This window comes from Pan paniscus, chromosome 1, assembly GCF_029289425.2.
Source record: "Pan paniscus chromosome 1, NHGRI_mPanPan1-v2.0_pri, whole genome shotgun sequence".
In the NCBI taxonomy this organism is placed as follows: Eukaryota; Metazoa; Chordata; class Mammalia; order Primates; family Hominidae; genus Pan; species Pan paniscus.
Window position 1 is genome coordinate 78,256,989 of NC_073249.2, and position 24,299 is coordinate 78,281,287.

The 24,299-nt window shown below is 41.2% G+C and overlaps 1 protein-coding gene and 1 non-coding gene across 18 annotated transcripts in view; both read right to left on the bottom strand.

Moving 5' to 3' along the window:
* The window catches only part of PRRC2C (proline rich coiled-coil 2C), a 109,890-nt gene extending 95,917 nt beyond the window's left edge, over positions 1 to 13,973 (bottom strand). For 12 of the 17 annotated variants that reach the window (XM_034940455.3, XM_055111658.2, XM_034940501.3 and 9 more), the window contains exon 1: positions 13,717 to 13,973. The gene's annotated coding sequence lies outside the window, so the exon portion shown is untranslated. The remainder of the gene's footprint in view (positions 1 to 13,716) is intronic. The other 5 variants (XM_008978301.5, XM_034940478.3, XM_034940464.3 and 2 more) reach the window with 2 other exon arrangements.
* A 3,465-nt stretch (positions 13,974 to 17,438) lies between these two features.
* On the bottom strand, positions 17,439 to 17,541 carry LOC112438693 (small nucleolar RNA U13). The gene has a single exon (XR_003027068.1). It is a non-coding gene; the product is annotated as a small nucleolar RNA U13 (small nucleolar RNA).
* Between the last annotated feature and the right edge of the window lie 6,758 nt (positions 17,542 to 24,299).

Genomic DNA, 24,299 nt, shown 5'->3' on the forward strand with positions numbered 1-24,299 from the left:
CAGTAAGGACAATTCCAAAACTTTCCTTCAAGCTACAATCTTTAGATACACAGTTTTAATGATCTACAAAACATCACTTACATTTCCTGTTGGAACTTCAAACTCAAAATGATTAGTTCCCCTATTCACTCGTACAAATATTTACCCAGTGTCTACCATATACCAGCCACTGCTAGGAACAGATGAACAAGAGACGTGCTTTCCTCATCCACTGAGTGGAGGCAGAATTTAGAAATTTGAGGAGGCTGGAAAAGGTTTGAAAAGCAAATGGGAGAATGTGAAAGACAGCCAAGACATTGGGAAGAAGCACTGAAAACTTAGTAGGGCTGAGTGTCATGGCTCAAGCCTATAATCCCAGCACTTTGGGAGGCCAAGGAGGGAGGAATGCTTGAGCCCAGGAGCTCCAGATCAGCCTGTGCAACTTAGTGAGAGATCTTGGTCTCTAAACAAAATGAACAATTGGCCAGGTATGGTAGAGTATGTTTATAGTCCCCGTCCCAGCTACTCAGGAGGCTGAGGTGGAAGGGCCATTTGAACCCAGGAGTTCAAGGCTGCAGTGAGCAATGATCGCAACTGCTGGGCAACAAAGCAAGACCCAGTCTCCCCTCCAAAAACAAAAAAAAGAAAGCCCAGTAGAAGCTGGAGAGCAAGGGTATACAGAATTTCCAAGTTTGTGCAGTTACGATTCTCTTCAATGTCCAGTAGGACATCCAGGGAGTTGGGAGTGGTAGGAAGCACAAAAGCAGCTGGACTGAATCAGAGATTAGAGTTGCACCAGTAATCAGTAAACTAGTAAAGAAAAGCAAGGTGGATGAAGATACTGCCAGAATTTCTGGAGTAATGTTTTACTGAAGTCTAATCCAGACAGTGAAAGAAAATGGTTTGAATGCCTATGTTTCTTCCAAATTTCATGCTGAAACTTAACCCCCAATCCAACACTTTTAAGAGGTGGGGTCTTTAGGAGGTGATTGGGCCATGTGGGCTCTGCCCTCACAGATGTGATGTGTGCCTTATGAAAGGGCTGGAGGGAACCAGCTATGCACTTCTGTCATCTGAGGACATGAACAAGGTGCCATCTTGGAGGCGGAGATCCTGCCTGTCGATAACTTGATCTTGGACTTTCCAGCCTTCAGTACCAACAGAAATTAATTTCTGTTATTTATAAGTTACCCAGTCTCAGGCATTTTGTTACAGCAGCATGAATGGACTAAGAGAGGAAGTCAGAAGAGAATGAGGAGGAGAGCAGAAAGGACTGGTGATTTCAGTTAAGGTTGACTAAAAGCTCTAGCAATAAAATAGTAATTATTGGCAGGGCATAGTGGCTCATGCCTGTAATTCCAGAAATTTCGGAAGCCGAGGCGGAAGGATGGCTTGAGCTCAGGAGTTCAAGACCAGCCTGGGCAACACAGCAAGACTTTGTCTTTTCTTAAAAAAAAAAAAAAAAAAATTAGCTGGGTATGGTGGCTCATGCCTGTAGTCCCAGCTACTTGGCAGGCCAAGATGGGAGGCTCACTGGAGCCTAGGAGGTTGAGGCTACAGTGAGCCATGATTGTGCCACTGCACTCCAGCCTGGGGGACAAAAGGAGACCTTGTATCCCCCCACTGCCCCACCAAAATCTGAGCTCCACAGATATAGCATAACGTAAAAATACCCGATTAGGGCCAGGCGCAGTGGCTTACACCTGTAATCCCAGCACTTTGAAAGGCGAAGGTGGGAGGACCACTTGAGCCCAGGAGTTCAAGACCAATCTGGGTAACATGGTGAGACCTCATCTCTACAAAAAATAAAATTTAGCCAGGCCTGGTGGCACATGCCTGTCTCCCAGATGCTCAGGAGACTGAGACAGAAGGATCGCTTGAGCCTGGGAGGTTGAGGCTACAGTGAGCCATGACTGTGCCACTGTATTACAGCCTTGGCAATAGACAGAGTAAGACCCTGTCTCAAAATAAATAAATAAAAATAAAAATAAAAACCAGATTAGGACTAAGAAGGGCTTAAAGCCTAAATCACTGAAAATTACCAATGAAGAAGCAATCTTAGAGAAGTAAAGTAATTTGCTCAAAACACACAGAGCTGGAAAGTGGTAGAGTCAAGACTAAATCCAGGCTGACTTCAAAGCCAGTGCCCAACATAATCTCATTATTTAAAAAATCAGGATTGAACTTTCATTTTGAGAAATTAACAAACTGAAATATAAAACAATAAATGTCACTTAAGAGACCCTAAATGATTCATGTTTTCATTATCAAACATACTGCATTACAATATAGAATAAGATATCAAAGATAAAACACAATAGCAACAAAACATAGCAACATCTCTATTAACAAATGTATTGGTGGGGCATGGTGGCTCATGCTTGTAATCCCAGCACTCTGGGAGGCAGAGGTGGGAGGATAGCTTGAGCAATGGAGTTTGAGACCAGCCTGAGCAACATGGAGAGACCTTGTCTCTACCAAAAAAATAGCCAGGTGTGGTGGCACATGCGTGTGGTCCCAACCAGGAGATTGAAGCAGGAGGATCGCTTGAGCCTGGGAGGTTGAGGCTACAGTGAGCCAATGATTGCACCACTGCACTCTAGCCTGGGTAACAGAGTGAGACCTTGTCAAAACAACACACACACACACACACACACACACACACACACACACACACACGCCCCAAATGTATCGATTTGCTGCTAGAAATGTCATTTTGTAATACAAGTAAGGAATAAGAGCTTGTGAAATAAATTTAAAGTTTCTGGTGATGACAGGGTTTAGACAGCAGCCATTAAAAACCAAGCACAGAGTGCATGTGTGTGCCTATGTGCATACTATACAGAAAATAATAAAGTAAATATGGTAAAATATTAACAAGTGGGGAATCTGAATGAAGGAATATGGTAATTCTTTGTATTATTTTTGTAACTTGTAAAAAACAAGAATCAGGCCAGGCGCAGTGGCTCACATCTGTAATCCTAGCACTCTGGGAGGCCAAGGCAGGTGGATCACTTGAGGTCAGGACTTCTAGACCAGCCTGGCCAACATGGCAAAATACCATCTCTACTAAAAATACAAAAATTAGCTGGGTGTGGTGGCGTGCACCTGTAGTCTCAGCTACTAGGGAGGCTGAGGCAGGAGAATCGCTTGCACCCGGGAGGCAGAGGCTGTAGTGAGCCAAGATAGCACCACTGTACTCCAGCCAGGGCAACAGGGGGAGACCCTGCAAAAAAAAAAAAAAAAAAAGGCACAAAAATCAAAGCTCTAAAAATCGTAAAGGGGGCAGGGGTGCTGATGGACTGATGGGTGCCCCCCTGACATTCATATGTTGAATCCCTAAATCCCCTGGGCTGATATTTGGAGATGGGGCCTTGGTGAGGTAATTAGATTTAGATGAGGTTGTATGGGCCATGAGGGGATTAGTGTCCTTATAAAAAGAGATACCAGAGCTTGCTCTCTTCTCCATTAGAGAATACAGTCAGAAGGTGGCTGTGTGCAAGCTAGGAAGAGCCCTCACCAGAACTACTATGCTGGCACCCTGATCTCAGACTTCCAGCCTCCAAAACTGTCAGAAATAAATTTCTGTTTTTTAAGCCATCCAGTCTATACTATTTTGTTATGGCAGCCTGAACTATGATGAGGGGAGACTGATGCATTAACTTCAAAAACCAGAATTTTATCACTCAAATTTTAACTAAATTGCCCATTTAAAATAAAAAAGCCCAAATATTCACCACACTCCTAGTTCCAAGTGAATCAGCATCCACAAAATATAAACCTTAAAAAAATTTAGTCACTTCCTTCCCTCAATCCACTTGATTTTTTAAGACTACTGAAAGTACTAGTCATTTACATACTTCTCCTTAAATAAACTTAATACAAATGAGAATCACACAATGTTTGAAGTAGAAAATCATTTTATATTTAAAAGAGTGTGGTCAATATGAAATAATTTGGCCTGGATATGTTGGACCCTGTCCTTTTCCATGTCAATAACTTGAATAAAGACTTGGAAAGTAAACATGGCATATGAAATAATATATACATCTGAAGGAGTACCAATGTATTCCATGACCAAGATTTTTAAGGGTCTTAGAATGCTAGGCAGAATTAAACAATTAGTTATACAGTCATTTTAACAGTTCAGAAACTGGATTTCATAAATGCAGAATACAGACCCAGACTGTCATGTGAAAAAGGTTCTAGCTGTGACAGCTAGTAGTGTGACAATACTGCTTTATAAAATTTTAATAGAAATCTAATGCACAGATTTGGAGTCTTAACAGTTCCACTGAATTTTATGTTTGTCACAGTATGTTTAGAGTATTATGCTCAACTCCAGGCTTCATGAAGACAAACATTAACAAACAAATGACTGAATGCAAAGGAAAAACTGTTCAGTTTATCCATAAGTGAGTAAGTTACATTAAACTAAAACTTATAGCATTACTTTAACAATTTGCCAAATAACCCAAAGAGCTGTGAAATGACGTGTAATTTTGCTAAAGCACAAAATGTAACTAACATGCCATGAGGTATGCATCTAGAAAATAAGCTTGGATATCCCTCACCACTCCTAATGCTGAGACCCCAGGCCCAGAGCTTTGTTTTCTTTTAGGGGATACAATAACTCTTACAAAGAGAAATCTGTTTCTTTCTTGAGGGAGGGGGGCAGGGTGGGGAAGAGCAGTGAAGAGGAGGCCAAATCCTAGTGTAGATCACAGAAGGCGAAAGTGAAGAAGTTTGAATGCTAAATACGGAAATTTGTAAGATCTTAGGACATATGCTTTGTGAATGTTAAGGGGTGACTGTAGTAACCTACTAATCATCAGATGGATCCAAGCAAAAGCAAGGTAAGCCTGTCAGAAATATTATAAAGATAATTCTTGCTTTGAGTAAGAAGTTGAATTGGCCACTTACAAGCTCTCTCCCATTTCTAGTAGTTAAAATGAACTAGTAATTCTAAGGTCAAATATTTTAAGAGTACATTTGCCACTATAATAGTAAAGCTAAGAATACCACCATATGTTGAATTCTTTTACTACAAATAGCAGTTCAGCAAAAACATTCAAAATGGTCATTTTTTAAAAAACAAAGTGTAATATAAATAAATCTGTTGGAGTTCTAATCAGGATAGTGGAAGGGCTCAGGCTGTTCTTGGAAACTGAAACATGTGAATTAAGTTTCCGGAGTAGGATAAAGCCTTAACAATCAGAACAGAAATGTAGCTATCAAATTTTCTGTACTAAAAACTGCTGTCCTTAAAAAGTACAGCTGTTCTGTCTACCAATTACTTAATGAGGTGATTGCCAGGGCATTCTTTTTAACAACTTATGTATTTTAAAATTGTTAAAATTACACAACTGTTTCTCTTAAAACTGTTTTTGTTTAAATTCTAGCTCTAATATTTAGTAGCTAGGTGACCACAGGCAAATTACTTAATCTCAAATTTTTTACTTCCTCACCTGGGTGGGCTATAATATCTACTCCAATACTATTATAAGATTTAATTAACAAAGTGTGTATAAAGCTCTTAGAATAGTGTAAAGCCCGTAACAAAAGCTTATTAAGTGGTAATCAATATTTGCAAAACTAATATATTAAAAAGAAAAACCCAAGCATAGATAATTTCTTCTCTTTTTTTTTAAGACAGAGTCTTGCTCTGTTGCCCAGGCTAGAGTGCAGTGGTAGGATCTCCGCCTCCCAGGCTCAAGCAATTCTCCAGCCTCAGCCTCCTGAGTAGCTGGGGTTACAGGCGCCTGCCACCACAACTGACTAATTTTTGTATTTTTAGTAGAGATGGGGTTTCACCATGTTGGCCAGGCTGGTGTCAAATTCCTGACCTCAAGTAATCCACCCACCTTGGCCTCCCAAAGTGCTGAGATTACAGAGTGAGCCATCGCTTCAGGCCCAAAGCATAGATAATTTCTTAGTCAACCTTTATGTATTATTTTTCTTTTCAACAGTTTTACTCTGTCACCCATGCTGGAGTGCAGCAGTGCCATCACTTTGCAACCCTGAACTTGAGCTCAAGTGATCCTCCTACCTCACCCTTCTGAGGAGCTAGGACTACAAGTACATGCCACCCCATCCAGTTAATTGAACTTTGTTTTTTGCAAGGCCAAAATATGTTGAATGTTATGGGAGTGAAAGAGAAGTACTTGCTCCAAGATGCTCATCTAGCATTATGAATTATGGTTAATCTTTCGGATGACCAAAGGGTTGCCTTTAAAAGTCAGAATATTAATTTTAAATTTATTAAGTGTAGAGAATTGGTTAACATCCCTCCGTATCATTGGCCCTCTTCTTCTACCACTGAAATATCCAGTCTTAAGACATGTAAACCTATTTCCTTCCTTCTTTCTCTCCTTCCTTCTCTTCTTTTATTATTTTATTTTATTTTATTTAAATTCCCCGGCCAGGCGCAGTGGCTCACGCCTTGTAATCCCAGCACTTTGGGAGGGCGAGGCAGGTGGATCATTTGAGGTCAGTTCAGGACCAGCCTGGCCAACATGGTGAAACCCCATCTCTACTAAAAATACAAAGATTAGCCAGGTGTGCTGGTACACACCTGTAATCCCAGCTACTCGGGCTGCTGAGGCAGAAGAATTGCTTGAACCTGGGAGGCAGAGGTTGCAGTGAGCCAAGATCGCACCACTGCCTCCAGCCTGGGCGACAGAGAGAGACTCTGTCTCAAAATAAATAAATAAATAAATAAATAAATAAATAAATAAATAAATAAATAAAATTTAAAAAATTCCCCTACCCTCTTGCTTTTAATAAGAAACAGGGTCACCTTAATGTTGTCCAGGCTGGAGTGCAATGGCTATCCCACTATTGATCAGCATGGGAGTTTTAACCTGCTCTGTTGCCAACCTGGACCAGTTCACCCCTCCTCAGGCAACCTGTTAGTCCCCCACTCCCAGGACACCCTATTGATGCTGAATTTAGTGCAGACACTCAGTCCATATGCAGAACACAGTGCGCTACCCTCCACAACTCCTGGGCTCAAGAGATCCTCCCACCTCAGCCTTCCAAGTAGCTAAGACCACAGGCACATGCCACAACACCCAACTCCTTCTTTTTCTTTCTCCTACTTTCATTCTTTCTATGTTCAAGTTTGTCATAAATATAACAGTATAATCAAAATATTTTTTCTTTCTAATCAGAAAACAAATCATTCAGCATGGGTAGGCCATTCTTGGCTTTTTCCATCCCTCTTTAATAGTTATTTCTTCAAGAGAATTTCCCTGTCTCCAAAATGCCAGAAGACTCTAGTTCTACAGTTGGGAGATGTTTTATCTTTCTACATTCTGTATCCTAGTTGTGGGGGCTACAAAAATCCATACATACTAAAACTTAAAGAACTGTACACCACAAATCAAATTTCCAAATATAAACTTAAAATTCACCTGTCTAAAGCCTTTGTTTTCAATGTCCTCTGTTTTCAAAATAAAATGCCACTGTTCCATTTTCCTAACCTTCAGAAGTAACTGTGTACCTTCCCTATTGTGCTTCTTCAATTAAGAGCTATAAAATTTATATAGCTTTAATTATAAAACCTAACATTAAAAAGTTACTTATATATAAAACTACCAGCCACATGACCAAAAATCTAAACTTTAATTTAAACCCCAAAATTACAAAGTTTTTGGGTAAGATTAAATTGTGTTAAGTATTGTTTTACTCTTATCACTCTTCTTTGAAATATGATAAACTATGATATTTAATATAGTTTCTTGATTAATAAAAATATTTAATAAGCTACAATACAGATCTTTAAAGTACACTGGATAAATGAGAATTCTGTACTTGCCCAACCACCTAACCCATCCCAGCAAAAAGTTCAAAGCTTTTTGTTCCTTAGTGACCATTTCTCCAATTTCCCAATTGTTTTTGATGTTGTTCTAAATGTATCCTTAATATGTCTCCTTAAGGAGTCTTTCAGAGCATCCATTGCTCTCCATAGGGCCTTTATGTAACTAGGAAAAATACATCCTTCTGGGGAAATACAGACACTTTTGGCAAGGAGCTGATGCCTTGGAGAGAGAAGTGGAGGCACAGTTCCCTCTGCGAGGCCTAAGCTAGGGCACAGGACTCTGTAAGCAGAACACAGGCTGACTTGTTGCTTCCTTCAGTCCAGCATCTTTGGGCAGTATACAAGCTGCATAACCATATATAGCAGCCCTGTACCTTCAGATTGTTCACTGGCAAACAGGGAAGAAAAAATGAATTATTAACGTATCTAGATACCCATTCTCCAACCACATACATGCATCCATCTCTTATCCTTCAGACTCAAGATTTATTCAGAAGGGATCTTCCAACCTTATAGGGAACGTATCTTCCCCTTTATCTTTAATTTTCCCTTTTCATGGTTCTCTTTTCTGCTTTAAATATGGTCAAGACTCATGTCTTGATATTGTGTAATATCAAAGAATATTAAATTCAGAAGATATATAGAAATACATAAATGTACTCTTTGCAATAGTCCTCTGAGATAGGGGAAATGGATATTATCCTTGTATCACAAATCAATATATTTAAAACTTAAGCCAGGTTAACTTGCCCCAAAATTAACAGCTGGCACAAAGTGACAAAAAGGACTAAACCTAGGTTTTAAAACAATTAGTCTAGAGTCCACTTTGAGTATTCAATATATCTAAAAATCAAGAGATTTTCCCTCTTCCCCCTTTAACCTTCCACTTTTGTAACTTGACCTAGATTATTTTAAGGTCACCAAGGATGTCACAGCCAAATCCAAAGACTACTTGTCACATATTTTTCTGAACTCTGCTACATTTAGCTCTAATAATCCTGTTTTTAGATTATTCTCTTCTGCCCTGATTTCTATAGTGACTTCCTTCTTATTTTGTCTTGTTCTTCCCTTGCCATAGACTGTCCTAGACATCCTATTACATTTCTCTATCTAAATAAACCTACTCCTTTGCGGTTTATCATGAAAGTGGTTGTCTCAAGTATGTAGTTAAGACTAATTCATATCTCTATTCCTGTAATGCTGCCATTTCCTATTTTATCAATCTATTCCATTCTAGGCTTTCGACCTTCATTAACTGTACCTGTGGCCTGATCCTATCCAGTATTCATTTCTTATAGCAGTAATGTCCCAAAGGGTGGAATACAAAGACTGGTAGTATACTGGATGATTTTAAGTGATCCACAGAAAATTATGTAAAATCATGTTTATTTTAAAACATGTTGGGGGGAAGCTAATGCCAAATAATCATAAAAATTTCCTTTTAAACGGCAGGATGCAGTGGCTCACACCTGTAATCCCAGCACTCTGGGAGGCCAAGGTGGGCGGATCACGAGGTCAGGAGTTCGAGACCAGTCTGACAACATGGTGAAACCCCATCTCTACTAAAAATACAAAAATTAGCCAGGCGTGATGGCAGGCACCTGTAATCCCAGCTACTCAGGAAGCTGAGGTAGGAGAATCACTTGAACCCGGGAGGGAGAGGTTGCAGTGAGCCAAGATAGCGCCACTGCACTCCAGCCTGGGCAACGGAGTGAGACTCCATCTAAAAAAAGAAAAAAAAAATTCGTTTAAATTCATTTAATTAAAAGACAGCAAGTTGAATTGAAGAAAAATATTAAGTAACAGGCAGATGGTTTGGGACAAAGCAGAAATTGTGAATGATTTAAGTTTGGAAAATACTGGCCACTAGGAAACCCATGTAGTTGAGTTAGGCACTCAGGCTCTGGATCAATAATTCAAATGCCATTTCTACCACTTAAAAGCTAAGTAACTTTGAGCAAATTACTTAAATCTCTTCCTTTTAGGCTTTCTGCAATATGGATTTAAATAGATCATTCAAAAAATAGTCTTAGTTTAGTAACATGGCATAGTAAGTGCTCAAGAAATATTAATAATCACAATTATTCTTGATTTTTCTTAGCCATCACAGCTTCACTTATAATCAACTAGGAACTCAATCTGTACTATCTGTAATTTTCTGTACCAAATTTCCCTTACCTTCTTATACACCTTTTTATCTTCTGGCATGAATCCAAAGACTACAAGATAACTTTTAACATTAATCCTTAAGGCTGTGAACACCTTGGGAGTGGACCAAATGCCATATTGCTCTGATTCACTGGGCCTTACAAAATTAAAAGAATCTTCAATCTTTGTTGAATAAGCTAAAAATTTTAAAAATCAGATGTAAATAAATCTCACAATGCATATTATTTAACACAAACTCTTCGAAGGTTACCTGTGATACTATTCTTAGAGGTAAAGGAAAAAAAACCTGACAGCGTTTTCTTTTGCTCCAATAATATACTTATCAGTTAATCTTGTGGGTCTATTCTTTTGTGTTTCTCACCCTCATTCATTCAATAACATATAAACTCTAGGTATACGCCAACCACCATACAAGGTGATGAGGACATGGAAACAGTCTAGTAGAGGAAAACAAACTAGTATTAGAACACAGAAAACAGAAAAATTACCAGATAGTATGTAGTACATATTCCTATGTAGTATGCTACATACATAATACCCAATAGTTTTTTTAATACTAGACGTGCTCCTCAAATGATATTCCATCTTCCCTTAATGTTAAGCACATAGCAGCACCACACAGGGTGAGTATATCACACTGACTATAATTCACATAATAATTTCATTACAATCTTGTGTTCAGACTCTTAGTTAACAGCTAATCATGTCTGCCAATGAGATAAAAATTTCCGGTTGAAACTAAGTAACAGTCCTTGTTTGACTGGATTTGCCAGCAAATACATGTAGTCACAGGCCCCAAAACATGCTTTCTGATAATCTGGAGGAAAATAAGGACTAGAAATGTAACTGGCAATGCTGGGAGCAATGGTAGGCACTTCTAGTCCCAGCTACCTGGGAGGCTAAGGCAGGAGAATCTCTTGAGCCCAGGAGTTGGAGGCCAGCCAGGGCAACAGAGTTAGGTCTGTCTCTTAAATAGAAAATTTACTAAAGTTACCCTCTCTATAGAACGCTTTTATCCACAAAGGTGTTCTGGCTCATGCATCAATGAGATTAGCGAGGAATTTAAAATGTTATTACTCATAAAACTAACACAGTAACTCTCAGACTTGTAAGCAACAATTAACATAGACTGAGATAAGCTTTCATTGTGTTGTCCTATTCATAAGGTGACAAAATCACGATTTACCGAAATGAAAGTGTGTCATAACTCAGACACAATTTTTGTATCTCCTTCACTGTAAGAATACAATTCTGTACTAACTTATGTAACATTTTACCAATGATCAATTCTTGTCATTTGCAAATATGACATAAATAGCATCCAAAACACAAGTTACCTAACTAACAAACTGAAGTAGTGTTTAGGGGTGGCACTTGGAGGCAGACAGGGATATAATATAATCTTCAAAGACATTTTATCAGTAAAGAGGGTGGGGTGGGGGTAAGAAGAAGAGAGGGGGCTGGAATGAGCCAGAACTTCTGCATTTTCAGCTATGAACAAGATACTCATCCCAGGGATATTTACTGTAGAGCATAAAGAAATCGCTAAGAAGCAAAATCCTGCATATAAGTAGACATATCAGGGATAAGGGGAGGTGAAATTTTCTTATGTACCTAAAGAAATATATACATCACCCTGAGAATTTACAGATTATTTATTGCTTGGAAGAGAGTATTTTCTTCTACCAATATCCTACCATTCTCCCTCCACTATTAGTTGACCTTTTACTATGCACTAAGCATAGTAATAAGCCCTTTACATACATTATCCATTATCTTTTTTTACTCCTATAAAAGCCTCTGAGGGAAGTCCTAACATCACCATTTTATAGATGAGGGAGTATTCTACCAATAATATAGATCAGACGCCTAAATTTAAAAATTATATCTATGACATGGTAGAGTTAGTTTTAAGTTATCTCTAAGCACTCAAATAGAAAAGGACGCAAAAAAATTAGCCTCTACCCCAAGTCCAAAGTGGATATATTCCATTTTTACAACTTTCAACACTTTAACCTTAGCATGCAACAATATTCATATACTAGTCAAGCTAAAGAAAAACTACTAGTTAATAATGCTTTATCTTATTTAGTTACTGTAGTTTATAATTTAAAAAGCAGGTTGAAGGTTTAGAGCATCCCCTTTGGGTTCAGACAGTATGGAACTGAACCTACACAATACCACCAATAACTGCTATGTGACCTTGGTCAGACTACTCTCTCAGATTTCATTTCCTCATCTGTAAAATGGGGATGATCTTAATAGCACTTTTCTCAAAGGTCTGTTGTGGAGATTAAAAAAAAAATGTATGAAAAGGACTTATTACTGTGCTCAGTGTATAGCAAAAGGTCACCTAATGGAGAACAGCCACACATAAGCTAAGCAGAGCAAACACAATCACTTAAAAAGGCTATATTCTGAAAATCCACTTACAGAAAAGGAGAGAATTACTATTTGACTACATGCTAAAGACAAAATTCAAGTTCAATTTATTCCTAATTTTTTAGGGGATCAATGCATTTGGGGTGAGCCAGAAAAGATGCTGCAGTGCATCTGTGACACACACCTAAAAATGGCTCCAGTCAAAGCAGCATCTTAATTACCAATATGGGAGGTGAAATCTAGTTTTGAAAAATGGTGGGGTTAGGCTTGGTAGGTGCTTAATATCACCCTATTATTTTTATTTGCAGGAGTAAGCTATTAAGTACTCAACAATCAAAAAATCCTCCGATTCTTCTGGTGCATTCCAAATGAAAATCTTACAGCAGAGCCGCCTACTGTACAATTCTAAGTACTCTAACGAGGTATGAATCTATGAACCCAGGCTGAAAAACCAGCCAATGCGGAAATCCGGGTAGCTTTATAAGCCAGCAAACATCAGGCATGTCAGACCCTCAAAAGATTCCAAATAATGTCAAAACACACATACATCCCTTTAAATTAAAGGTACTCCTCTCATGCAAAGGAAGGAAGACTCTATCAATGTCTCTATAGTGGCCCCATGCCCTTCAGTCCTAAAACGGGGCCTTTACCCTGACACCACCAATATCAACGCTATCTCAAAGACAGGGAGCTACCGAGATTCACCACGCAAGTTAGAGGATGGAGCGGCCTAGAGTGTGAAAAGACTACCCAAATCCTCCTCCGGAGTTGGGCAGCACTTCCCTAGCGGAAGTAGGGTTGGTCTTGATTCCCCGAGGAGCCTCTCATCTAACCAGGTCTTTAATCCAGACCCTCCCATACATTGCTCATTGCAAGTCCCACCCTCACTACACAGGAAGAGGTAGACAGTGAAAGCCCCGGTTGAGTCCTTCAGTTGTTTGGGGGAACGCATACCCGACACTAAAAAAAAAAAAAAAAAAAAAAAAAAAAAAGACTGCACGTCCGCCAGTCCAGGAAGACGGAAACCCCCTTCGCTTACCCGGCAACATGCGTGATCCCCTCGCAGGGCCAGGACTGGGGTCTAGGTGGGAGCAAGACAGACCGGTCCAGAACTCCCGCTGCAGACCACATGGGGCGGGTCTGACTCCGGTTTCCCGCTCCCCAAGCTGGAGGCCGACTTCCCCAGACACAGAGATGATGGTAACCAAACAGAAGGGAAATGCCCGGACCCAAGGCCCTCTCCACGCGGCCCCCTAGCCTCCGGGCGCCAGGGTCTGGGTGCGCTCCCACGCCCCAGGCCGCACTCTGGCCGTTCCCGATGGGGCCCTCGTTGATCGCGGCCCCCACACCCTCGCTTTCCTTACCGGTCAGGGTGAGTGTCAAGTTTGCGCACTTCGAGGGTCTCCGCCGATCTCTGACCGAAAGAAGGGGGAGGGAAAGCTAGGGTTAAAGAGGTGGCCGGAAGGGCCACCAGACTGGAAAAGCCGAAGCTGCGGATGGACAAACCGCCAAAGCACTTTCGCAGCTTCCCGAGAGGGAGCGAGCGAGCGAGAAAAAGAAGCAAGATGGCGGCTAGCCAGCCCCTACGTACTACGTCATGACGCTAAGTACGTAGGGCAAATCTCCGCAAGACCACACTCCTGCGCAGAGACGGCCGGATCACGTGAAGCCTCCGTGGCGGCCCAACCCCGACAGAGGGTGCTGGCGCTTCCTGCTGGACGGAGGGAGTTTCTGCAATCAGAATTATCTTTTCAGGACAAAGCTTGGACCTGAGACCTTTCTAAGAAGTCTTGAATTGACCACGTTTACAAGTTGATAATAAGCCTCAGTGAAATGAGCACTCTTATGTCTGGTGGGTGGATGTGTAAATGGTTGAACCAGCAGTTCGCCAGTATGTCTCAGTGAATTTGGGGCAAGCTGAGAAGTCTTGGTGTATTGAAAAGTTATCACAGAGAGTGAAAGTAAAACTAGTGTGAGGAACAGAGTAGCATGGGCTGCTGAGAGCACTTTTTAAGTTTCTAATTATGGATGTGAGATAAGCCATTCAGTTTATTTATATGATCTCTCCAGCACAGTGTTCAGCTCCGTTGAATAGTAAGATTCACCCATGCTGGCTTTTACTAGGCAAGTGTAACAGGCAGATGAGTGTATCTGGAAGTGGGAGACTACAATGATGATAATATTATGTCAGAACAGATGGCGAATGTTTAGTAAATGGTATCTTTTGTCCTCTTTGTGAACTACCTATGACATATTTAAGATTCAAGGATTTCTTACCACTTCTGGTCTGAACGATCTTCCCCGCCAGTAGCTGGTGTATGTCCATGGAATTGTCACTGTAGCAATGTTAGAATAAATGAAATAATAAAGAGAGGTAAATTATGAACACCTCCCTCCCCACTAATATTAATTTGAAGTAGAAAAGTCTGGACTTGCTTGGTGGCTCATGCCTGTAATACTAATACTTTGGTAGGTCAAGGCAAAAGGATTGCTTGAGACCAGGAGTTCAAGACCAATCTGGGCAACATAGTGAGACCCTACCTCTGCAAAAAAATTAAAAAGAAAAAAAGCTAGCTAGGCATAGTGGCACATGCTTATAGTCCTAGCTACTTGGGAGGCTGGAGGCAAAAGGATCACTTGAGCACAGGAGGTTGACGCTGCAGTGAGACTCTTTCTCGAAAAAATAGAAAAGAAGAAAAGAAAAAGTTTTTTTTATTGATATAGGGTCATTGCCAGGGGAAAGCCTACTGATCATCCACAAGAGGACAAGGAAGCATTACTTTAGTGAATTTCTACAACCTTCTAGGATCTGGTCTATAGTGTCCTGGTCACAGAAACATCTTTCTTTGTTTTTTTGGAGGCAGGGTCTCACTTTGCTGCCCAGGCTGGAGTGTAGTGGCATAATCACAGGTCACTGAAGCCTCAACCTCCCAGGCTCAAGCAATCCACCTGTCTCAGCCTCCCAAGTAGGTGGGACTACAGGTGCTTGCCACAAAACCTGGCTTTTTTTTTTTTTTTTTTTTTTGCCAGTAGAGACGAGGTCTTGCTATGTTGACTGGGCTGGTTTCGAACTCCTGAGCTCAAGCAAGCCTCCCACATTGGCCTCCCAAAGTGCTGGAATTACCGGCATGAGCCACCACGCCCAGCCAAAACATCTGTCTTGAGCAATGGAGAACAACTTCAGCAATCAGATGAAATTACATTAACCAAGGTCATAAGACTGACACGTATGGCCGGGCGCGGTGGCTCACGCCTGTAATCCCAGCACTTTGGGAGGCCGAGGCGGGCGGATCACAAGGTCAGGAGATCGAGACCATCCTGGCTAACACAGTGAAACCCCGTCTGTACTAAAAAATACAAAAAAAAATTAGCCGGGCGTGGTGGCGGGCGCCTGTAGTCCCAGCTACTCAGGAGGCTGAAGCAGGAGAATGGCGTGAACCCAGGAGGCGGAGCTTGCAGTGAGCAGAGATCCTGCCACTGCACTCCAGCCTGGGCGACAGAGCGAGAGAGCGAGACTCTGTCTCAAAAAAAAAAAAAAAAAAAGACATGTATTAAATTATTAATTTCCAAGAGCTTTAATTTATACACCTGAACACTCAACAACTGCAAAGCCAATACTTTTTTTTCTTTTTTTCTTTTAATTTTTGCCAGAAACAGAAAGCCTCCGGTATGCCAGCATGGACCCAAGGTTCTATCTTTTCTTGAGTACATTTTCTCATTTCCCTCCCCTCTCCTCCCCTCCCCTCCCTCCCTCCCTCCTTCTCCCCTCCCCTCCCTCCCTCCCTTCCCCTCCCCTCCCTCCCTCCCTTCCTTCCTTCCTTGCCTGCCTGCCTTTTCTTCCTTCCTTCCTTCCTTCTTTCTTTTTTTTTTTTCCCCATGGAGTCTCACTCTGTTGTCCAGGTGGCGTGATCTCGGCTTACTGCAACCTTCACCTCCCAGGTTCGAGCGATTCTCCTGCCTCAGCCTCCCGAGTAGTTGGGATTACACAAAGGCGCCACCACGCCCAGCTAATTTTTGTATTTTTGGTTGAGATGGGGTTTCGCCATGTTGGCCAGGCTGGTCTCAAACTCCTGACCGCATGTGATTCGCCTGCCTCAGCCTCCCAAAGTGCTGGGATTACAGGTGTGAGCCACTGTGCCTGGCCCCGCTGAGTGCATTTTCTGTGTAGCCAAACCTACTCAGGAAACCAAGGCATTATCAGAAGGTTGCTTGATGAGCACATATTCTGAACAAGTGGAGTTATATGTATAGACTTTTCTTGAGTCATCTATCTTCACAACAGAACAATTTTGTCCTGAAAATAGAAGTTCTCAATTTCCAATGGCTGCAGTTGCCCACATTGATCTCCAATATAGTGGTGACATCCTGCTGAGCTGCTGATTTGTGCTCCTTGTCTCCTTAGCAGCACTTGGATGGCCACTGGCCCTAAAGTGCCCCCTGTACGTTACTTTCTCTGTTTCCATGGCTACCCAAACCTCTTTGCAATATTATTTCAATAAAAATCAAGTTATAGTTAAATCAAACCAGTTTGTGTTTTAAAGGTGACTTTGCTTATTTCTGCTCCTAGCTATGTATGTGATCTTAAAGTCTAACTTTTAGAGAGCAGTCTTACTACCTTTGTTTCCAATTTATTGGGGAAAATGTGACTGAAGTCTCCTTGACTTGGATTGCACTTCTCCTGACACTCCACCATTGTAGACAAATTTGTTATAACAAAAATGTCTTCATGACAGATCGAATGAAAACTTTTCATTTAATTTACAACACTTCTATTTAAACAATAATTTTAGAATAACATTATCAAATTTCCAATTGGGTGGTGTGGAATCAGGCAAACTAGTTTCTTACTGAAAACAAATTCACTCTCCAAACAATATGACGTATTTTCTTTGTGATTGTCCAGCCTTATTTGCTAATGATTTAATGAGTTTCTACCCTTCTCATTGTGATTGATTCCATAATCCTGTAGGCACTGAAATTTTACGGTAGAGTAGTTAAAAACAAAATGATCAGTGAAAGTATCATACTTTATTAGCAGTAATGTTCCTTTTTTCTCTCTTCTTTGTTTAAAAATTTTAAATTTTCACATCAGATGGGTAATGGACCACGTCATAACAAGGTTTGAGGTTGGCGCATCTCATACATTCATGTGAACACTGAATCATCACACTTATGAACTACAAAAGGATTAGCAGTTGTGTTTCTTAAGTGTTTAGGTGCATTTGACAATTTTGTTTTCTTTTTATGAATGATCCAGCAAATCATATTTAGTTAAAAACTATGAAACATGATAAGCCTGGTGTAAAGAAAACCAGAATACCCAAATACTGCATGAAAATGTAATCTCAGTTTATAAACATCAACAGATGTTGTACATTTGCTAATAAAGATAAGAAAAATGTTGATAGTTCTTCAACAAATCACCTTTGCGGGAGGTCCAGAAAAAACAAAAACTAAGAAAAAAATGGGCCAAGCATGGAGGCTCACACCTGTAATCCCAGCACTTTGGGAGGCCGAGGCGGGCAGATCACCTGAGGTCAGGAGATCGAGACAATCCTGGCTAACACAGTGAAACCCCGTCTCTACTAAAAATACGAAAAATTAGCCGAGTGTGGTGGTGGGCGCCTGTAGTCCCAGCTACTCAGGAGGCTGAGGCAGGAGAATTGCTGGAACCCAGGAGGCGGAGGTTGCAGTGAGCTGAGATCCTGCCACTGCACTCCAGCCTGGGCGACAGAGCAAGACTCCTTCCCCCGCTCCGCAAAAAAAAAACCTTTGGCCAACTTGTGAGAGGCTATCTGTTGAGTACATTATAATGTTTATATTATATGTTATATGTAAAATTTTACATTATATATAAAGTACGATAAATTATTTATTTATTTATTTATTTATTCTTTTGGAGACGGAGTCTCACTCTCTCACCCAGACTGGAGTGTGGAGTGCAGTGGTGTGATCCTGGCTCACTGCAACCTCCGCCTCTCAGGTTCAAGCCATTCTCCTGCCTTAGCCTCTGGAGTAGCTGGGACTACAGGCACATGCTGCCACACCCGGGTAATTTTTTTTTTTTTTTTTAGAGATGGGGCTTTACCGTGTTCCCCAGGCTGGTTTCGAACTCCTGAGCTCAGGCAATCCACCCGCCTCAGCATCCCAAAGTGCTAGGATTACAGGCATGAGCCACCGCGCCCGGCCAAGTAGGATAAATACTTTATTTTATTTTATTTTATTTTATTATTATTTTTTGAGATGGAGTCTTGTTCTTGTCACCCAGGCTGGAGTGCAGTGGCACAATCTTGGCTCACTGCAACTTCCGTCTCCTGGGTTCAAGCAATTCTCCTACTTCAGCCTCCCGAGTAGCTGGGATTACAAGTGCCCGCCACCACACCCAGCTAATTTTTGCATTTTTAGTAGAGAGGGTGTTTCATTATGTTGGCCAGGCTGGTCTCGAACTCTTAAACTCAGGTGATCCACCCACCTCGGCCTCCCAAAGTGCTAGGATTACAGGCGTGAGCCACTGCGCCCGGCCGATAAATATTTTAATTACCAGTCTGTTTATTGACTTAGCAAACACTTTTTATAATTGAATAAAGGGGACAGTTTGGCTAAAAGTTGTATTTATTTGTTATGTCATAAATTAATGAAGTTTGGATTACCTGGCATTTACTGTCCACCAAAAATTTTCCCAGAGTTTTCTTAGCTGACAGGAGAAACTAAGTTCTTACAGCTATGGATTCCAAGTCAAGAGGGTGCTGTGTTGTTAATAAGCACAGAATATCTGGAAGATTTAGTCCCTCACAGAGCTGCAGGAAGAAGGGAGGGAAAGAGGGGAGAGACTGAGAAAACAAACTTTGCTGGCTCCCATTTTTGCCTTAGGCTGTAAATTCACCTGAGTCAGCAAATGAGTAGCGATAAAAGGCACTGATCTGAAGGGGAAGATCACAAAGGGAAAGGGGTCACAACAAAGGCAGAACAGGAAAAGCTTACAAAAGCAAAATAGCCAGGTGGTAACTGAAGATACAGAAAATTGTAATTTCTTAAATTTTTAGGCCAAAAAGCAGATCCGTGAGATATTACTAATGAATATGAATACAGTGCCCAATAATTATTTTTAAAATTGTAACTCTGGCTGTCGCTTGTAGCATTTCTTAAAGTATACGAGACTTTTTATGTATCTGCTGCCCAACCAATTGGGTATATGTATAAATAAAACTATCTGATGTCAAATATTTTATTGCTTCATAGTAATTAAGAGAAGTAAGATTGATAGTACTTTTTTTGGTTACCATTGGGACTAGGTATTTTGAATAATTTTTAGGCTTGTGGTGGAAGAGAGAATTTCATATGTTACAATGCCACCAGTAGCTTGTACCTAGTTTGGTTTTTTGGTTTGTTTCTCTTTCTCTTCTCTATTTTTTTTTTTTTTTTTGAGATGGACCCTCGCTCTGTCGCCCAGACTGGAGTGCAGTGGCGCGATCTCGGCTCACTGCAAGCTCCACCTCCTGGGTTCACGCCATTCTCCTGCCTCAGCCTCCAGAGTAGCTGGGACTACAGGCTCTTCTCTATTATTTTTTCTGCTGGGGTTAATTAAATGATTGTTTCAGAAATATTTCTATGAGCTGCTGAGAGTCTTAGTGAATAATTGCTTCAAATGGGAATTAGTGCAATTCTCTAGAGGTTGGACCATTGTTAACTTCATAGGGCATGGTCTTGATAGAAGAGAGAAAGGGGAATAGTGATTGAAAGAGAATTGAGAGAAAGCATCTCAAAGTATTTAACAGCCTTGGGGAATTGCAGTGAAATGAAACTCTTCATTTCAATATTCCATAAAAAACAAAAAAACAATATTCCATATTACCTATGTATCAGCCAGGTGTGTGCCTATAATCTCAGCTACTTGAGAGGCTGAGGCTGGAGGATCTCTTGACCCCAGGCGTTTGAGGCTGCAGTGAGCTATGATCTTGCCACTGCTTTCCAGCCTGGAAAACAGAGCAAAACTCTGTCTAAAAAAAAAAAAAAAAAAAAAAAAAGTCATGATATATCAGGCTAAGGAAGACATAAAAATGAATAAAACAGTTTAAATTCCTGTTCTCAGGAGATTCTATTCAAGTGGGATGAGAGTGGGGTGAAATTATACGTAATTATGATTAAAAGTGACATATTAGTCAGGGTCCTTCAGAGAAACAGAACCAATAGGATACGTAGACCAACAGGCTGGAGACCCAGGGAAGAGACAAAGTTGTAGTTTAAGTCAAAAGGCTGCCACACTTAAGAATTCCTTTGGGGGAGATCAGTCTTTTTTCCATTAGGCCTTCACTTGATTGTATGAGGCCCACTCACATTATGAAGGTCAAAATACATCCATTTACAGTTAATATAATCACCCCCCCACCCCCTCCCACAAAACAAAAACACTTCTATAGGCCGGATGAAGCAGCTCATGCCTGTAATCCCAGCACTTTGGAAGGCCAAGGCAGGTGGATCACTTGAGGTTAGGAGTTTGAGACCACACTGGCCAACATGGTGAAACCTCAGCTCTACTAAAAATGCAAAACTTAGCCAGGTGTGATGGCGCGTGCCTGTAATCCCACCTACTTGGGAGGCTGACGCAGGAGAATTGATTGAACCTGGGAGGTGGTGGTTGCAGTGAGCCGAGATTGGGCCACCACACTCTACCCTGGGCGACAAAGCGAGACTCTGTCTCAAAAAACAAATAAACAAACAAACAAAAAACACCTCTTTTATAGAAACATTCAGGATAATGTTTGACCAAATATTGACATAGTAGCCCAGCCAAGTTGACACAGAAAAATAACCATCACAGGTGATAAATTCTCTGATGAGAGAATTAAAAGTGCCTTGTGAGTCCAAAGGAAGGCATCTAACCCAAATTTCCAGGGATGGTGGGGGTCAGGGAATGTAGCCATAATAGATCTATTGCAAGTCAATATGCAGGGTTGCAGCAGAGAAAGATTTAATCATTGGGCTGTGAGGAGTTTAGGGCTTGGGTTTTTAAGGGTTTCAGAGTGGGCTGAAGTGTAGAGATAGTTGATTGGTTGAAGAGTGCAGAAGTAAAGTCATGGGGCAGGAGATGAAGAAACCATATTCTCATGCTGACTAGGCTGCTCTGTGGAGATCTTTAAACTAGTTGGTGTCAGCTGTTCTGTCTGGAATTCAGGATCTGTTTAAGCAGTTTTTGTTTGTTTGTTTGTTTTTTGAGACAGAGTCTCGCTCTTGTCACCCAGGCTGGAGTGTAATGGTGAGATCCCAGCTCACTGCAACCTCTGCCTCCTGGGTTCAAGTGATTCTTGCACCTCTGCCTCCCAAGTAGCTGGGATTACAGACACCCACCACCACATCTGGCTAATTTTCGTATTTTTAGCAGAGACAGGGTTTCACCGTGTTGGCCAGGCTAGTCTCGAACTCCTGAACTTAGGTGATCTGCCCACCTTAGCCTCCCAAAGTGCTAGGATTACAGGCATGAGCAGCCGTGCCCGACTTTAAGTGGTTCTTAAAAGCCTAATGATTTTAATGTTAGAAATCCTATCTATAGGGAAAATCAAGATGCAAATGGTCAGTATCTAGTGTTATGCGACTTTCACTTACAAGGAAGTGGGTCATAGCGCAACCTGATTAATGCTTACAACTACATTTCTGCCCAGAATTAAGCCCCAACAGTTTATAGGAATTAGATACTCATGTGAATATATGTTATGAGTGAGGGTGTGTGTCTGTATGTGTGTGTGTGCAGATATGACAGGAAGTGATGGGGCAAGTTTTGGGGAAAGGGAGGCAGTTAACTTGCATATAGTGAAGGGTGAAGAATGTTTCAGGCAGAGAGACCAGCGTATGGAAAGATCCCAAAAGCCAAATGGAGCATGGCATGTTTGAGGATTTTAAAAAGCATCTTGATAGCTCTGTTATTCATAAAGTAAAAGGGAAGAGGTGGAGGGGGGAGAAAGGTGAAAAAAGGGGCAAAAAAGCAAAACTTCAAAGATGATCAGAGACCAGATTGCAAAAAGTCATGTAAACTGACTTTGTATGACTGAGGGCAATAGGAGCCAACGATTAGATTTAAACTGGGATATTACGTAATCTAGATAAAATGTGTAAGTTTTATGATATCACATAGGAAAGACAGTTTAATATATATTATTCCTTAGTGACTTTTTCTTTCAACAAGTATTAATTGAGCATAAACTATGTACCAGTGATTGTGCTAGCTGCTGGAGCTGTAAATGGTTAGTGTCTGAAGCTTTTCTTTAGCTGAAATGTGAAAAATGGTTTGCCTGGCACAAGAGCAGCTGTTTCAGGGGCTGTAATGATAATCCAAGGAGTAGTGAGAGGAGGCTTGAATCCTGCAGTAGGGGTTGAGAGAAGTAGGCAGGGCTGGATTGTTTCCTCAGATTGTTTTTACTTCCACAGAAACTCCATCATTATTCTCTCAAGAAACTAGGGAGTTATTCTTGCAATGGTGTGATTTCAGAAGGCAAGCATTCTAAAACCCATCTGTGACCATTAAATGCAGAATGTATTTATTTTGCCACCCAGGCTAGAGTGCAGAGGCTGATCACAGCTCACTGCAGCTTCAACTGCCAAGGCTCATGTGATTCTCCTGCCTCAGCCTCCCAAGTAGCTGGGACTACAGGTGTGTACCACCTTGCCCAGCTAATCTTTCTTTCTTTCTTTCTCTTTCTTTCTATCTTTCTTTCTTTCTTTTCCTTTCTTTCTTTCTTTTTCTTTCCCTTTCTTTCTTTCTTTCTTTTTCTTTCCTTTCCTTCTTTTCTTTTCTTTTTTTTTTTTGTAGAGATGAGGGTCTCACTATCCTGCTTAGGCTGGTCTCAAACTCCTGAGCTCAAGGGATCCTCCTGCCTTGACCTCCCAGAGTGCTGGGATTACAGGCATATGTCTAGCTGCAAATTTAAAATTTTATTAACAAGCTAGTATAGCACTTGACTGATGGTTGTGGGTTTTTTTGTTTGTTTGTTTGGGTTTTTTATTTTATTTTATTTTGAGACAAGGTCTCGCTCTGTTGTCCAGGCTGGAGTGCAGTAGCACAATCTTGGTTCACTGCAACTTCCTAGGCTCAATTGATTCTCCTGCCTCAGCCTCCCAAGTAGCTAGGATTACAGGAATGCACCACCATACCAAGCTAATTTTTGTATTTTTAGTAGAGATGGGGTTTTGCCATATTGGCCAGGCTTGTTTTGAACTCCTGGCCTCAAGTGATCTTCCCGCCACGGCCTCCCAAAGTGCTGGGATTACAGGCGTGAGCCACCATGCCTCCCTTGTGTTTTTATAATATGTAAAGTTGTTATCCATTTGAGGTAAGGGTTCTGTGTCTCAGTGAGAGAACCACCAACTGTGGTGGACACTGAGATGTGCTGTCCAGTCCCTCCTGGGGAAGGAATGACTGATTTTAGAGTTCTTGGGAGTGCTGGGTGAGAATAGCCCTCTTTGAGACTAAACCTTCTTTTGAGATTGCCTCAGCTAATGAGAACTGCCTTGCCCAAGGTCACACTCTTTTCAGAGGCATCCACCATCTAAATGACTGATTGGTGTGAGGGTACAAAGATCTGGGCCTTTTATCTCATCTGAGGACCATTATGAACGGATACTTCAGTTTCAGAACTTCATGTACTGTTGGCAAAAGCCTTCATTGGGACTTATCATAGATCAACTTCTCAGTCTGTCTGATTCTGCTTCTCTCTCCTCCTTTCCCCTGGCATTCCCCAAAGCATGCTAGTTAGTGTTCTGCATGCTAATTTGACTGTTACCCCAAGGAAGCCAGCCTGCAATACCATCATCTATCCAGTTTGCTGAAGCCAGAAATCAGGAAAATCCACCAGATGTCATTTTCTCCTTTATCCTGAAAATCACTATATCTAATCAATCGCCAAGTCCTTAATTTTTTTCCCCATTCCAGTTGCCACCATTGTAATCCAAGTCACCA